At 40.4% G+C, this 17,841-nt stretch overlaps 1 protein-coding gene across 2 annotated transcripts in view; it reads left to right on the plus strand.

The window, feature by feature from the left end:
- Positions 1-17,841, plus strand: part of Spata13 (spermatogenesis associated 13) — a 322,568-nt gene that overhangs the window by 15,365 nt on the left and 289,362 nt on the right. The window lies entirely within an intron of this gene.

Consider the following 17,841-nt stretch of genomic DNA (forward strand, 5'->3'; position numbering starts at 1 on the left):
ACTCTGTTTACAGTACCATGCACAACTCTCCATCTACTAAGACCAGCTGTGCCCTGAAAGCTACTTGCCCTTGCCATCTTCACCAATATACTCCAGGCACCGTAGCATGTAACAGGCTGGGGCCAGACTCCTGAGCTTCTGAAAAGAATGGACGTATCAGAAAAGATGGGATTAAAAAGAGTCCACGATCTGAATTGACCCCTCAGAGAACAACAAGCTGGCTATGATAAAGGGACTGTGAACAGAGTGTCCCTTGAACTTGGCCTTCCATGGCAGCTTGGTTCCTCAGTTCATACTCAATACCTGCAGAATTAAAACTTGCTCATTCTCATGAAGTTCAATTACATTTGCAGTCTAAGGCAGCAGTTTCAACTGTTTCTTTCATATGGATGACTATGTTATCATTAATTTTAGTTGGATCTACTACTTACTAGTACATAATAGACAGAAGTATTGTTAGAATGTGTTATGCATCCAGTCCCCTGTATTTCCTTCATCGGTCCTTTTAGATAAGGCCTGTCTGCAAATATGAGAAAATCTGCACTCTCCTGCAGGCTCTGATTTTATTTCACAGATGTCAATTTTTTTTGTGGGGGGGGGATTGAACCCAGGGGTGCTTAACAACTGAGTCACATCCTTAGTTCTTTTTATATTTTTATTTTGAGACAGGGTCTCACTAAGTTACTTAGGGCCTCGCTAGTTGCTGAGACTGACTTTGAACTTGTGATCTTCCTGCCTCAACCCCACGAGCCCCTAGGAGATGTCAAATGCTTGATGCCAGACTTGTCAATGACACTCTGAACCAGAGAACTGATATATGTATTTGGCCTACCCAGGCCCCAAACCTCCCCACAGACCCACCTATGTTACATCTCAGACCATCATTCAAGCCCTCAAGGTTAGGTTAAATCAGAATTAAACAGAAAAGCTCATCCTATGGTTAGAGGGAGAGAAAGTAGCAGGCTACCTTTCTAAGGAGATCTCAAATATGCTTTCCCATAGAACATCATATCCAGCTGCAAATCACCCCTACTCTCAAAAGAATTTACAGTTTATGACTAAAGTTCTCAAGTAGTTGACCAATAGATTTTAATAAGAAATTAAACTCATTTATTATATTCAGGACACTCTGAGGAGGGTGCAGCAACCTGGAGGTGAGCATTGCCTTCCTGGACTCTAGGAAGTGGTAGATGTGTTTCCAGCTTCTTCTTTCTTTCTTTCTTTTTTTCCTTTTTTTTAAGGTACTAGGGATTGAACCCAGGTATGCTTAACCACTGAGCCACATCCCCAGCCCTTTTTATTTTTTTTATTTTGAGACAGGGTCTCACTAACTTGCTGAGGCTGGCCTTGAACTTGTGATCCTCCTGCCTCCACTTCCAAAGCTACTGGGATTACAGGTGTGTGCCACAGCAGTTGGGTTTCTGGTTTCTTTCATCTTTTGTTGTTATTTTAAATAAGTAGCAAGAAGGTTCAATGACATGTCCTTCTCAACTATGAAGTGACCCCAGTGCTTTGGAGTCAGGGCCCATTATTGCCAACCAGGGGTACCCTTGTCATTGTTATATTTGGGGGGTAAAGGAAATGCATTCTTGGTATTCTAAATTCCAACTTGGAAAAGAATGTAAAATGGAGGCACTACTGTGAAAGTATTAGGGACTTAGACTGGTCCACAAAAGCACCTTTGACCAAATCTAAGGCAAAATGATAGCTCTGAAAGGCCTTGAGGGGCTCATCTTGAGGTAATCCCAATGGAACATCACTGAGGCCAAAAACCCGTGTATAGAGGAGGAATTGGGCGTATTCTGCTGTGGCTCCAGAGAGCAGAGTGAGGGTAGAAGCTGAGGGTGATGGAATCTTCCTTAATAAAGGTAGAACTTTCTATTAGAATAAAGACAGAGATGTGGCAGAGGAACTTAAAGGACAGGCTTGGCCAGCACTACTCTGAAGTTGCCTGCCTCAAGGCTCTGACTAAGTCATGCCCTGAGTTGGGGATGGGTCCCATTCTTCCATGATTGGGACATTTTCTATTCTTCAGTGAGTAATACTAGTGAGAAGAGAGCAAATATATAGCAGGTTTAGTTTGTTTATATTTTTATACTAGCTTTGCAAAATTGGAGTCTTTAAGTGTAAAGGAATAAATAACACTAATTGCTGAAAACAAAAGAGTAAAATTTTAATAGTCGGTGGGCAAAAGATTTTCACCCCCACTGCTTTTTGGAGATATGGAGAAAATAGCTTGTCACCTAATCCCACATTTGGACTAGAAGGTACATAAAAAGCTAAAATTCTATCAGAATATTGTTACAAATTATCTACTTTAATCATTATTGCAAGTGGGTTAGTTTAGCTCAGTCTTCTTGACCTAGGGGTAATTTTGCCTCCCAGGGGACATTAGCAATTGCTGGAGATGATTTTGATTGTCATGATTATGTGTGAGGGTGCTATGGCATCTAGTGGGTAGCAGCCAGGGGTGCTGCTAAACACCCCACAAGGCATAGGTCAGGATGGTTCCCAAATAAAGATTTATGTTGTCTAAAATGTCAATAGCAACAGGGTTGAGAACCTGGCAGACTTCAGATAGGGAAGTTACATAGCCATCTTGCTTTTGTTTTTGGCAAACCGCTAAACATTATTTTTAAATTATTTTTCAGGCAAAGCTGATCTTCTGATTTGTGTCCCTTAAAAAAAAAAAAAAAAAAACAAACAAAAATCAAAACACAACAACAAAGAAAAGTTTTTGATCTTTGAACACATGTAAATCACAGATTATTTTAGTTTAGTTTTGCAGTGTGGCTTAATCAGATTCAAGTAAGATTCAGCTTTCTTGTGATGAATCCCATTTAATTGGGTTTGACATTAACACGACCAACACCAGGCATTGGATTTTAAACTTACTATTATTTCTAGCCTATATTTAGACCATTAATTATACTGATTACTTGAAATGAATCATGCCCAGATAAGAAGCCAATGAGAGTGGTCAACTTTGGCAGGTGGCCCTGAAAGGCCAGTTTACAACTCAGAACAGATGCAATGTTAAGGCCAACTGAGGTTTTCTCTTTCGTATAAAAATCTGGTGTCACATATTTCCATCTTTTTCTGATTAGCATTTTTGTATTCACAATCAACCCTGTTTTGTGACCTAGGCCATTTAGATTCTTCATGCCAAAAATGACTGAACAAAAATTACAATGGGGATAAAAGGCAGAAAATAGAGGAGGTAGTGTTAATGAGTATATTAATTTGCAACTGAGATGAAAAGATATGTCTTTGAAAAGTGTGGAGATGGTGAGAAGTGTGTAGAAATTCAAGTAAATCACCTTTCCCAAGAGCAAAAAAACTAAAGTGCTCACCTCCCGGGTGAGGAGACCTGGGGAAGGTGAGGCTGCCTTGAAGTGAATGAAGGAAGAGGAAGCCCAGCATTCTGAGCTGGTTGGAGCCCTTATGGTATGTGCTTTGTCCATATCTGAACTGCTTTTTTAAAGGACTCGAAGTCTGTGGACAGCACAAAGATAACCAAACTGGATGATATGGTATCTGTGAGGCGTGCAGAAATCAGGTTGTTCATTCTGGAAAAGACCCTACTCATAATCTGAGAAAATGAAGTGCTGACAGTGTGCTATGTATTAGTTTCCTCTTGGTGCTATAACAAATTACCACAGGATCAATGCCCTACGGTGACACAAAAATCATTATCATATGACTCTGTCAGTCAGAAGTCCAAAACAGGTTTCTCTGGACCTAATTCAAGGGACCAGTCAGATTGCCTTCCCTCTGGAGGCTCTGGGGAGACTCAGTTTCCTTGCCTTTTTTGCCTTCTAGTGGTCGCCTCCATTGGCTCACAGCCCCACCTCCGTCTTCAATGCCTGAAGTCACATCACTCTGTCCTCTACTTCCTCCATCACCCCTGCTTCTCTGACTTCTGCCTCCCTCTTGGCTTGATGAGGACCTTACCATTATCTGGGGCCCACCCAGATCATCTCCTAAGTAGGGGCTTTCATTCCTGTTCATTTGTAGAGAAGCACAGCTCAGGCCTAGTTGTTTCCTGTGTCCCATTCGTCTTAAGAACACCGAATAATGGAATAGCACATATTTATTCTGGATATTCAGTCATTCTGGTAAGGATCAGCAATGATCCCGGGGTGGGATGGAGCGGGGAGCAAACCTGGGCTCTTAAAACTGATTTTGACCCCTACTAAACAACCATTAGTGTAAACTAAAAATTTTGTGAGCCGAAATGGTGTTCAGTTATGTTTTATCTTTGATTTTCTATGTCTATTTGAGGTACCATGGACATACATAATGGCCCATATTTAAAGGGTATGACTTGATAAATTTTGACATATGTGTACACTAGTGAAATGATCACCAAATCAAAATAATGATCACTACTAAAAGTAGAACACTCATGCCCTTTCACAACCCATTTCTTCCCCTGGGCAAACACTGATCTGTTTCCTGTCACTGTGGACTAGTTGGCATTTTCTAGAATGGCATCATACAGCATAAGAGCATATAGCATGCAGCATGAACTCTTTTTTTGTGTGCGTGTGACTTCTTTTGCTTAACATAATTACTTTGAGATTCCTCTATGTTGTTCTGCATATCACTAAATCCTGTCTTTGTATTGTTTAGTCATATTTTGTCATTTATCCAGTCCCCTGTGAGGGGCATTTGTGTTGCGTACAGTTTGGGACTATTATAAGTTTAAGCATTTCTGTATAGCTCTTTGTGCGGGCACACACTTTCTCTTCTCCTGGGGTAATTACCTATTTACAGAATGACTAGGTCATGTGGCGGTTGTGTTCAATTTGTTGAGTCTGCCAAAGTGTTTTTCAATGTCTTCTATCATTTCAATTTCCCAACAGCAGTGAACAAGGGTCCCAGCGACCCTATATTCTCAACCGCACTCGGTCTTTAAAATTTTAGCCATTCTGAAGTTATGTAGTGGTATCTTGGAGTAGTTTTGATATGGTTTAAATATGAGGTGTCTCCCAAAAGTTCCCGTGGGAGACAATGCAAGAATTTTCAGAGGTGAAATGATTAGATTATGAGCAGTATGGCCATATAAGTGGATTAATCCACTTTTATGGATTAGCTGGGCAGTAACTATAAACAGGTAGTATGTGACTGGAGGAGGTAGGTTACTGGGGTGTGCCTTAGGGTGTATATTTTGTCCATGGTGAGGGGCACTCTCTCTCCCTCTGCTTCCTCCTTGCCATGTCCTAGACTGCTTTCTTCCTCCACATCCTTCTGTCATACTTTGAACCCAGAGCTGTGGAGTTGGCCAGCCACAGACCAAACCTCTGAAACTGCGAGCCGAAGTAAACTTTCCCTCCTCTACATTGTTCTTGTCAGATCTTTTGGTCATAGCAACCAAAAATAGCTGACTAAAACAGACTTTAATTTGCATTTCTATAATGACTAATGCTGTTGATCTTTTTTCATGTTCTTATTTTATCATGTGTATCTTCTTTCATGAAATGTTTATCCAAATCTTTTGTCCATTTTTATCAGGTTGTTTTCATATTATTGCATTGGAGAGTTTTTTCAAAGCATATTCTAGACAAAAGGCCTTTATCAGATATGTGATTTATAAATGTTTTCTCTCAACCTGTGGCTTATCTTTTCATTTTCTTAACAGTGTCTTTCAAAGAACAGAAGTTTTAAATTTTGATTAAATCCAATGTTTTCTTTTATAGATTTATTGTTTTTGTTGTATTTATGAAATCTTTGCCTAACCCACAATTGTGATTTTTTTTTCCTAGGTGTTTGTCCAGAAGTTTTATATACATAGGCTTAACTTTGGGGTATATGATTCAGTTTGACTTAGTTTTTATATATGGTGTGAGATATGGATTGTGGCTCTTTTTTTGCATATGAATGTCCATCTGTTCCAACACCATTTGTTGAAAAAAAAAATACTACACTTTCTGCTCAATTTCCACTTTTGTTGAAATTCGGTTGACCATGTATTTATGAATTTATTTCTAGACTGTACTCTGTTCAATCATCACTTTTCCATCTTTTCACATATACCAGACTGCCTTGGTAACTGTAGCTTTATATGTCTCAAAATCAGGTATTCCCAATTTTTTTTTCAAGGTTGTTTTGGCTCTTTTAGGTACTTTGTATTTTCTTGTATTTTGGAAACAGACTCTAATTTTATACCAAAAAAAAAAAAAAAAGAGAGAGAGAGAGAGAGAGAGAGAGAGAGAGAGAGAGAGAGAAAAGGCCTATAGGATTTGGATTGTGTAGACTAAATACATAGATCAACTTGGGGAGATTTGACATACAGTATTGATAATATTGAATCTTACCGTTTATCAAACACAGTACAGTGTATCTCTCATTTTATTTCATCTCAGCTGCATGTGGTAGGATTAAGTGTACAGACTTGTCCTTCCAGGACTCCCAACACTCTTTCAAGTCAGGGAGATTTCTGGGCTCACACAGACCGGATTCTTCCCTTTGGGCTACAGCCAGAAACTCCCTCCTGACAATTACTGGGGCAAGAAAAGGGTTCACCTTATTTGTCCCTGTCTTTCTGGGATCACTGTTAAGTGTTGCCTGCTGTCTAATGTTTGAAAACTATTGTTTCATTTTTTAGATTTTTATTTTTTTAGGCGAAAGAGTAAATCTGGTTCCTTTTACTCCATTTTTTTTCACTGCCCCCCCTTCTGCTTTTTATAGCAGACTTTCCTCTACTTAGATATCTACACAAAGCAAATTAGAAGCAGCTCTTCCATTGTTAATATTTCTAACCCAAATACCTGACTTGTAACAATACTAAATGGTCAATTTGCCAAATTTGAAAGATAAGGCAGTGTAGTAGAATATATTCAACAGTGAGTCAGTCTATAAACATAAAGAAGGATGTTTATCCTAATTAGTAAACATCAAAACGCAAACTAAAACCACCAAAAGATGACTTTCCACACCCCTAAAATTGGCAGATTATTTAAGTCGGATAATGCTAATGTGAAGAAGATGTAGTACAATCAAACATTCATTCACTACTGGTGAGAGTTGAAAATTGGTATGGTCACAATGAAGAACTTGGCATTACCACTCAATCCAGATTATTAGAAAAGAGGGTCTGGACTAAGTTTATTAACTTAGCGGGAAGTGTTCAGATCATGGGAGCAGAGCCCTTATGAATGGATTAATGTCATTATTTTGGGAGTGAGTTAGTTCCCATGAGAGCAGACAGTTGTGAAACAAGTCCGCCCCATCACTGAACCCACCCAAGGTAACGGTGGGAACAGGAGTGGACAGGTGGACTGTGAACAAGGTGATGAGAGGGAGTGACCTTGGTGGGGGTGGGTGGTGTTCAGCAAAGTGCAGTGCAGGTGCATGCTGGAGGCATGAGCTTCAAACAAGCTTTTAACAGCTTTCTTCCTCTGCCACACAAGGTCATTGTATTGTAAGAGGTCTATAATGTCATTTATTTATCTGTCCATCCACTTAAGAGTTTATCACATGCCTGTGATTAAAGAGGTTTAAAAAAATAGATAGTGGGGCAATATTAAATGATAAGTGCATGCCAAATTCCATGCTAGGCTTGCAGACACAGGTGTAGATGAAGAATCCTTTTCTCAGGGTATTCAGAATTGTGAACATGACTTTAGTGTTACCAAATGAATTCCAAAAGGAGCTAAATGTCACAGTAGAGCTGTACTCTGTAGAGAGCAGAGAGAGGAACATACTTTTGAGGAGAGAGCCGGGGAGCCGGTGATAAGATTTGTGAAAAAGCATTCTGGACTTGGGAAAACACAAGATGGGCCTAAGTGGTTGGAGGACTGGCCAGATGGGGGTATTGGCATTGCTGTTTGGGATCCTTCAGTCCCTTCCCGTTAGGCTGACAAGACTACAAGAATAAGAAGCAGCAAAAATGCTTTACCAATTTGCTAGTTCCCCAGAGTCTGCCTGAAGGAAGTCTGCCAGAGCCTCGCCTAGCTCTACGAGGGAGGGAGGGAAGAGTATCTAGCACACCTGGACCCAACCCTCTCACGGGTGCGCTATTGGTACTCCCTGAAGGTAACAAATCTCCAACTTGATGCTGCTCTCAGGTCCCAATCAGCATTACATACAGTATTGCTATCAAATGAATCATCCCCATTTGGAATGGGACCCTGTATCAGTCAGTTTTGTGTCAATCTTATGAAATATCTGACAAGCTACTGAGTAAGAAAGGGAAGATCATTTAGTTCATATTTTGGAGGTTCAAGTCTAGACAGTTTAGTGCAGGTTCAGTGGTCAGGGCTGCTTTACCTCATGGTGCAAATAGCAATGGCGGAACTGAGAGCAGCGAGGAGAGGAGGGGACAGGCTTGCTCCTTTTATGACCCTTTCAAGAGACCTTTGTGGGTCCCAGGAGAACTATCTTCCAAGAGCACATCCCCACCTATCTGAGAACCTCCCACCAGGCCTCCCAGTAGAACCACCCCGGGGATGGAGCCTTCAATCACAATGGGCCCTTGAGGGACATCCAAATCATATTCAAGCCACAGCAGGCCCCTGGGAACCTTTGGCTCTGACGTGCCCAGAAGGAGTACAGCTAAATATTTTTCTTTTTCTGAATGTGGGAGTGAATGGAGAAAATTGCTGCCATTTCTTCTTCTATTGATTCTCCTGATGAACTCAGGCCAAGGGTGTGTGGGTAGGTTTCTTTCCCTGAGGGCTTTAGTTCAGCCTTAAAAACTTGGACATTTGCACAGCTACTTGAAATGCCATTTGTCTGGGTGTTCGAGGTTCTGTTTGTAGCATTTCCCCCACACTGGTCTATGAACACAGGTGTGTGTGTGTGTGTGTGTGTGTGTGTGTGTGTGTGTGCTTGCACCTATGTATCCTGTGTATTCATAGATGTACACATATAACTAGAGAGGAGACTACCTATATCAAATAACTCAAGCAAAGTGTTGAATTAAGCAATCTTGATATTTCGGTATCAGAAACCCCCAAATAGCTTCTCTGACACCAGAAACAATTACATTACTGAGCCTTAAGATAACCAAGTTTACAAGAGACGATAGTAAATCAGACTTTTAAAAAGACTGACAGTTCAAATACACAAGAAAAGACAGTACTATGTATATCTTCATTAGGAATCTGAATTAAGTAGGCTTCTGTGCAACATGTCAAGTAAAGTATAATTTTTCTTGGGAAGCATGAAGGGGCTTTGATGATAACAACTAGCATTAGAGAAAACCTAGGATTAAATAAAATCACAGAACAAAGATTAGAATCTTCCTTGTATAATCAGTATTTTACGTGCTCTGTTGGTAGTTAACTAATAGAGCTCTAATTGCATATAATGCGTTCTAAGCAATTATTAAGGCAGAATATTAATTATGAGTAATATGACTGTACAAAGTCAGTCCATTTTTTGCTAATGCAAAATATTTTCAAAATATTTATTTTTACATTATGCATTAGCCATGGTTCATTACAGGTGGAACTAATATGAGAATATGAAATCTTAAATGCTCCAAAATCCAAAACTTTGTCAATTTCATAAATGGATGACAAAATGCAACCACCTATAGACTAAGAACCCCTTCCCACCATCAGCTTTGCAGCAGAAATTGTAAAGTTCAACTCTTGATGTTGACTTTTCTATTATTATTATTTCAATCTATGATATGTGAAAATAAATCAGATTAATTGATATACATTTGAAAATACATCTACATTCCATTTTATATAACGACTTTTATTACATTTTTTATCTTTGCCAACTTGCTTTGAATTTTAAAAGCTCAGTTTCTCAAAGTGAGCAATTCTTTGAGAGTTCTTAATTTGAAAGAACTCTGCTTTCTCTGACTTGCTAGGAATTAATGATTGCTGGAAAATAACATGAGCATTGAATTACAAATAAACCCTGTTCTTTGGCAGCCAGTACCTAATGCTCACATTTCAAAATGATTTAAATTCTTATACTGTTTACTGTGAATGGATGGATGGATGGGTGGGTGGATGGATAGATGGATGGGTGGATGGATGGATGGATGGATGAAACCAAGTTCTTAAAAGATATGCGTATGTTTAGAGGCAAGAATCAGGTATCTTTGATGGGCAGGTGCCTAGTGACTTAGATCATGAAAGTAGCTAAAGAAGAGTGTTCAGTTGGTGCCTGGCAGGGTAACTCCAGGCCAGAGTTCATATTTAAGTACAGGGATAGAGTGTATGCATATAGAAAATGAAAGTAATGATTTCAATGATGCTTTGGAGAATCTAGAGTATGGAAAAAGGTACAGTCATTACAGTTTTCCTGTCTGGTGAAGGAATGAGTTTATGTCCTTACACCACTCTTGGTGTGGGGACAGGGGTGTGGGAGAGGAACAGCAAAGATTTTAGTCCTTGCAACTGCCCTTAAGATAATATTATCAGTGTGATGAAGAACAGCTGATAAATATCTTGCAAAGGGGTCTGAGATCACACAAAACATAGAGGGCCATTTCCCATGAATACCCATTCTTTTAGATTTGCCGACAAATCTTAAAAGTTGAATCTGGGTCCTAGAAAGAAGCAGTCTAAGCATTTTTGCCAATGGAGGAGTGGATTCTTGTTCCTGCACACAGTGGCATAACTGACATTTTTTTCCTTCCTTTATAAAGACTTCCAACCCCTTGACCTTTAGAGCTGACCTTCTAAAAGACAGTACACTGGTTCTTGCATAATTATCACCTATTCAGCTACACAATTACCCCCTGTGGACTCATAATTCTGGATAGAAGACATTACCCTGAGAAGCAAAGGATCCGAATAGTTGAGCTAGAATTGGCCATAGGTGCCTGTGACATTCCTTCAGTTTTCAGTGTAAACTGCAGAGAAAAGACAGTATTTTGTGAGTAAACATCCATCATACTATTATTGGGTGAGAGATTAATAATTGACATATTAAAGTCTGTCTGGGAGGATATAAAGGGTGAGTTATCAGCATTCATTAGTAGTTATTACCTTGTATTAAAAAGTTTTCCAAGTCAGGTATGGTGGGATTCACCTATAGGCTCAGCTACCTGGGAGATCTGTAGCAGAAGGATGGCTTGAGACCCTCTCAAAAAAAAAAAAAAAAAAAAAAGAAAGAAAGAAGAAGTTTTCCTATTCCTGGGATATATAAGTGTTTTTATTCTGAGCCTTTATGGGGATAACTAATTCATTAGCAACTAGATAAATATATAAGGCCATCATAGCACCTTGAGCATTTTGGGACATTGTGCTTCCTTACTGCCTTAGATTTCAAATGTGACAGGAAAAAAAATCTATAAACAATATGAATGAGCAACGGTTTCAGGCAATTACCTGACAAACATATCCCCCTCATGCTTCCATCACATGTACTGTGACATAGGAAGGAACACAAAGAAGGCCAAGATGAGCTCAGCAAACTGAAGGGGACTTAGGGAAGGCAACACAGAGCAGAAGGACCAGGCAGAAGCCAGGTCAGGTGGTCCTTGTAATAATGAGAGCTATGATTTGTAGAGCACTAATTGGGAGGAACTAAGCTAATCACTGAATATCTACTATTGCATTTAATCATCACAGTAATCTATGGAATATGTACAGTTAGGATCCCATTGAACAGCTGAGTAATTGAGTCAGTGAGGCTGATACCTCGTCACATGGCTTACAAGTGGGGAATTCAGGAGAGCAACCAGACACAGAACCCTAACTCCTACCACTGTATTCCTCCTTGATGAGGGGAGTTATTGTAGGATTTTATTCTAAGAGCCACAGTGCTGTGAAGGAAGGAATGCTCTTGCTTTGTGATCATCACAAAGCCAGCATGAAAAGATGATGTCAAGGCACTGGCTGCCCTCCCTGCTTCCAGATCAAAATTGGCCTTTTTTTTTTTTTTTTTTTTTTATTGAACACAAATGGGATACATACTGTGTGTCTGTTTATACATGAAGTAAAGGCACACCATTTGTGTAGTCATACTTTTACAAAGGATTTTTTTTTTTTTTTTGGTACCAGGGATTGAACCCAGTGGGGGGGGGGGAGTTTACCACTGAGCCACATCCCCTGCTCTTTTTTATATTTTATTTAGAGACAGGGTCTCACTGAGTTACTTAGGGCCTTGCTAAATTGCTGAGGCTGGCTTTGAACTTGTGATCCTCCTGCCTCAGCCTCCTGAGCTGCTGAGGTTACAGGTGTGTGCTATAGTGCCAGCATGAAGTTGACCTTTCTTCTGAGATGGAGTTTGCAGGCTGATCTTGTGTAGTCTTCCCCATCCCGCCCCCCACCCCCCACCCCCACTGAGGGATCTTCCCGTCCAGCCCTTAGCTGTCCCTCTTGTGTTGTCCTTCTTCCTGTTGATGCCTTACCCTAACCAACTTGTCAAGGCTTTTGAGAGCCAATGCCTGGTTGCCTAGTGGCCCTGAGCACTGAGGGTAGTACCCTGTTGCAGAGTTCAGTGACTCTATCCAGGATCTGTCTGGAAGAAGGGAGGGAGGCTCTGGGTTGCCTGCTCACTGCCTGACCAGTCTGTTTTTTGGGGTGATGCTTGTCTGTATGGGGGGACAGGTTTTATGTGTGACGATCTTGTCTGTAGCCAGTAGCTGGGGCACTGGGGGTGACCAACTTCTGGGCTTAAGATCCTGCTGGAGTAGTGCCAAGCTATGTGATCTTCACGGGGAGGGAGTTCTTTAACTTTAAATTCAGGAAGAAGGGGCTGGGGATCCAGCTCAGTGGTAGGGCACTTGCTAACATACTCAAGATCTTGGGTTCAATTCCCTGCACTGCCCCCGCCCCATTTTTTTATTTTAAGATGGGCTAGCACTACTTACCTCCTGTATGTGTTATGAGAATTAAATTAAATACTATATGTGCTTGGTACATGTTAAGTCTTGCTAGCATTTTATAGAATCATTATTCATGTGCATGTGACATTTCAGATAGGGCAAAATGACTTCCTATTTCGAGCCTTGAAGGATAAGCGGGAAGTTCTTAGGCTGTAGCTGCAGTGAAAAGGCTCCCCTGAAGGACTGAGCTGCAGAATAGGGGGGTGATTTTGCAGGAGCAGAAAGGAGTGCTCCCTTTCCTTACTGATCATAAGGGTCACGTGGTATTGTTCCGTGTGCCTGTGTGTGTCCAGATTCCCCCTTTTTATAAGGACACAAGTCATATGATTAGCCCCGCCATGACTTCACATTACCTAATTACCCTGTTTCCAAACAAGGTCACATCCTAAATTATGGGAGTTTAGGACTTTAATGTCTGATTTTGGGGGGGACACGATTTAACCCATAATAGGTGGGCGATGGACAGACTATAAATAGATGTTAATGTGGGAGCCCCTCCCAAGTAGTTCTGAACCAGAATTTGCATTTTAACCAGATACCTAGATGACTCCAATATAAATGAAGTGAGAGAAACATTTGTCTCTAGAACTTTCTGGGAAGGATTGTGGTAGCATGAATCAAGATTCCAAGGGTGATTATAATTCTTGATTTTCGTAGAATAGCAGCATATCCTAAGATATCATTTAATATATGAATACAAACAATGAATACAAAGATGTTTATTCCAGGTTATTCTACTTGGTTATAAAATACTGCTATGCATAAGCATTACTTTCTACCATTTTTAGTGGAAAATTGTTCTAATTCAGGTGAAATATGACTTATAGATCTTCTTGTGTGAAATGATCTCTGAGTCCTAAACTGGCTTATAAACAAATTTCTGGAACAATGCTTTTTGGTAAATGAATCATTGGACTAAAGAATTAATTAAGGAAAAATTATAATTATGTTTAGTGCAATAATGGTGCAATGATTATATAAGAAAGTATCTCCTTTTTGGAAAGGATATTAAATTATTTAGAGGTTAAATGGCATGATGACTCAGACTGGCATTTATAGTTGGAAATGTTCACAATCCAGAGTTCAAAAGTGCAATCACAAAAGTATTTAAAAATTAATTCTCTCAGGTGTTCTCATGACTGACATATCTCCTTGTCAGTTATTTTGGTCAAAGAATATTTTAGTAATCTATTTAGTTGTTTCTTAGTTTATAATAAAATTGTGTTTGTCTTCCCTGAATGTTTATTATTGCTATCTAATGACCTTCTTTAACAGAAAGACAAGGTAGGTTATCAAGCAAGGTGAGAGGAGATCTTTGATGCAGTGGTCAAGGTCATAATTCATACATGTTACTTTGGCTTCATGTCATTTCCCTTTCAGGTTAACGTTTCCATGGGATTACTGCACATCTGGCACAGGTTTCATTTTTGGCACTTTGGATTTTTATGGTAAAAGCCATGTTTTCTTAGCAGAACAAGGCCTGTCATTCCTAGATGGGACCTCTCTAAGTCTTGGCAAGACAGGCCCTGGAGGCAGAAAAAAAAAAAAAAAAAAAGAAAAGATAAATTGGTTAGAGAGGCAGGAGCATTGCAAGTTTAGGGTCAGCCTCTGCATGATCCTGTCTCAAGATAAAAAGTGAAAATGTACCTGACTAATTTTCTTTTCAAAAATATTCGGAGTATGTAAGTTAACGCCCTATCACCTTATGTTTCACTGAGAAGTACTAGTTGGATTGTACATCTTAAGAAAATCCTTGCTTCAAAGTACACATCAATATAAATAAAATTTCAGAGATAACCCTGCCTTTGAGTTTCATTTATCTTCCTGAAATCTCTATTAGAAGGTGACTTATCAAAAGCACAGATAGAGGCAGGTGTGGTGGTGCATGCCTGTGATCCCAGCAATTTGGGAGGCTGAGGCGGGAGGATCACAAATTCAAGGCCAGTTTCAGTAACTTACAAGGTCCTAAGCAACTCAGCAAGAGCCTGTCTCAAAAATAAAAATAAAAATAAAAAAGACTCGAGATGCGGAGATGGGGCTCGGTGGTTAAACACCCCTGGGTTAATTCCCATATCATGTCAGGTCTTGAGGATCCATCCTAAACTCCTAAGCAGTTCATCTAACTGTCTCCTCTTGGCTTCATTTCTTACCACTCCCTTCCTGTCTCCTCTGGTCATAGTGAATTACTGACTAGCTACCTCCCAAAAGAGCATCCTCAGAAACAGGCACACAAAACACTTCCCACCCCTGCACAAGTCTCCTCAAGCCCACCTCAGGCTGACCCAGCCCTCCTTGGCTAGCAAATGGCTATTGATCCTGACAACCCTCCCAGATGCCAGCTTTTCCTGGAAGGCTCTCCCAGTACCTCTCCCTGAACTGTCAACCACATTTTATAAACTTCCCTGGCCCCCATCATAACAAAACCTAAATAATTAAAATGAAGTTGATGATTTTTTTTAGAGATAATTTAAAATACAATGATGTTTTCTTTTTTTTTTTAACATATATTTAGTTGTGGATGAACCTTTATATTTTTATTTATTTATCTTTATGTGGTGCTGAGGATCAAACCCAGTGCCTCACGCATGCTAGGCAAGCGCACTACCACTGAGCCACACCCCAGACTCAATGTTTTCCTTATTGAATTTTGTTCTCCTTCACTCTCCACCTCTAAAGACACGCTCACTATCCTGTTCATTCATTGCCAGTACCCCTCAGCTCCACGGGGATTTGGAGGGTGCGTGATGTGTGTTGCAGGAGAGGGTATGGTGTGACCACAGTGACAAGAATCTTGATACGGAAGTCACATAAATAAAAGGACAGGAACTCCATTCCAAGTCTCTTTGTTCCTTGGCAGGATTCAGGGTGCTTCGTGCATCTTCCTCAGATGCTCCTACAGTTCTTCTGTCCTTGGCCTTGCATTTCTGATTTATTCTTCTCTGTGTCTGGGTGGTTCCTCCTGGTTAGGTGGGTTGCGTCCAAGTTGACAATGGAGCTAGTTTTTGCCACACTGGCAGCTCTCCATTCCTTCTGGGACCTTGCTCTGGTTGCCCTGAGAGGCAGTTGCTGCTCTCCCTGTTTCCCAGCAGTGACAGTTTTTATGAAGATCCAAAAAAATGAAGTCTTCCCATTTCTGATTTCACCTTGGTTATTGCACCAATTTCATTTAACTGGCTTCTAATTTTTCTTGGGTTCTTGTTAGAAGAATTTGGGATATCTATCCTTCAGTAGCTGCCTGGGACAAAAATACAAACTGCACCCAGGAAGTTGGACTTAAATTTGCCCTTTTGTGTCTATAACCAAGCAAGGTCTTTGGGTTGACCTTAAGCACCACTGATTCTATTCCTGAGCAGGCTCAATTTCCCGCAGTCCCATGAATAGCCTATGAGGCTGAGGGTACCCTCCATCTTCTGCCTTCCTCCTTGCTTCCAACTTCATAGTTGTTGTGTATCTATATTCTTTCAGAAGTTTTTATTGTGTTCTTGCTGAGGTTTGAATGTTCCATGGAATTCATGTGCTGGAAACTGGATCCCCAAGTCATTGTATTTAGAGGTAGGACTTTTGAGAACTAATTTGATCATGTGGACTTTGCCCTCACAAATAACTTGATCCATTTGCGAATTCATGGATTAATGGATTACTGGCAAAGTGGGTTAGTTGTTGCAAGAGTGCATCTGTGATAAAAGCCAGTGTGATATTTTTCATGAGCCCTCTTACCAGCTGATGCCTTATGCCACTTCAGGTCTCTGTATTGCATCTCCATTAGCAAAAAGTTCCTTGCCAGATTCACATCTGACCTTGGACTACCCAGCCTCCAGAACCGTGAGTTAAATATATCTCTATTCTTTATCAATTACCCAATCTGTGGTATTCAGTTATAGCAGCAGAACATGACTAAGACAGTCTTTATTTAAAGAGAAGCGCCTAGAGGACCCCAGGATTTATAGTATGCCCCTGGTTCAGCAATGGGTAGGCAGTTATGCCCCTATCCAAGTCTAAATTCCCAGCATGGTAACACGGCCATGATCAATTCCAGAGGTGCAGAGAAGTCAGGTCTGGCTAATGAATGTTGCTCTTTCTTAAGCCCATGACTCACAATCAATAAATATATGCTAGGCTGGTGAATCAAAGAATGAATGGTGGATGCCCATCTGGAGGGTATAATGAATGCACCCTAGCAAAGAAGTGGCAGGCAGAGTCAAGTGAAGGCGTGCTACCAGAAGGTGATAGATGACAGTGATGTGCCACAGTGGAGTTAGGCAGTAGGAAGGAACTATGAAAAAATACCCTTCCCAGGTGGAGGCCATATGTGCACTGGAAAGAGAGTTGACTAAATATCTTTAAAGGAATGAGAATTCCTGAGAAATTGTCCAATTTTATCCACAGAGAACAAATCCCAAAAATAACAACATAGATTTACGTATTTGAACAATGTGCCAGTTACTCTTCTAAACCCTATACATATCTGTCTTAGTCTGTTTTCTGTTGCTATAGCAAAATGCCTAAGATCAGGTAATTTATAAAGAATAGAAGCTTATTTGGCTCACAGTTCTGGAAACTGTGAAGTCCAACAGCATGGTGCTGGCCTCTACTCATCATCTGGTGAGCATCATAAAAGGCAGAGGGCATCACTCCCAAGACAGAGCAAGAGTGCTAGCTCAGGTCTCTCTTTCTCTTTGTATAAAGCCACTAATGCCATCATGGGGTTCCCCACCTCATCTAATTCCAATCACTTCCAAAAGACCCCACCTCCAAATACCATCAACATGAATTTGGGGCTAAGTTTCCAACACATGAACTTCTGGGGGACACATTCACAGCACAGCAATACATTAACTCATTTAATTTTCACAATTTTCTGTTGTTATTCCCTCCAGAAAAATTGAATCACTTGCCCTGGCTCACACAGCAAGTATTGGTGGGCTGGAATTTGAATCTATGTAGTCTGTTCTTAACCAGAGTTCAATGGTCTTGAAACTCTAAGCTTTTGGTTATGAAATGCAATGCCTGAATTCTGGGGCTGATGTAATTCAAAT

This window comes from Sciurus carolinensis, chromosome 5 (assembly GCF_902686445.1).
Source record: "Sciurus carolinensis chromosome 5, mSciCar1.2, whole genome shotgun sequence".
Classification (NCBI taxonomy): Eukaryota; Metazoa; Chordata; class Mammalia; order Rodentia; family Sciuridae; genus Sciurus; species Sciurus carolinensis.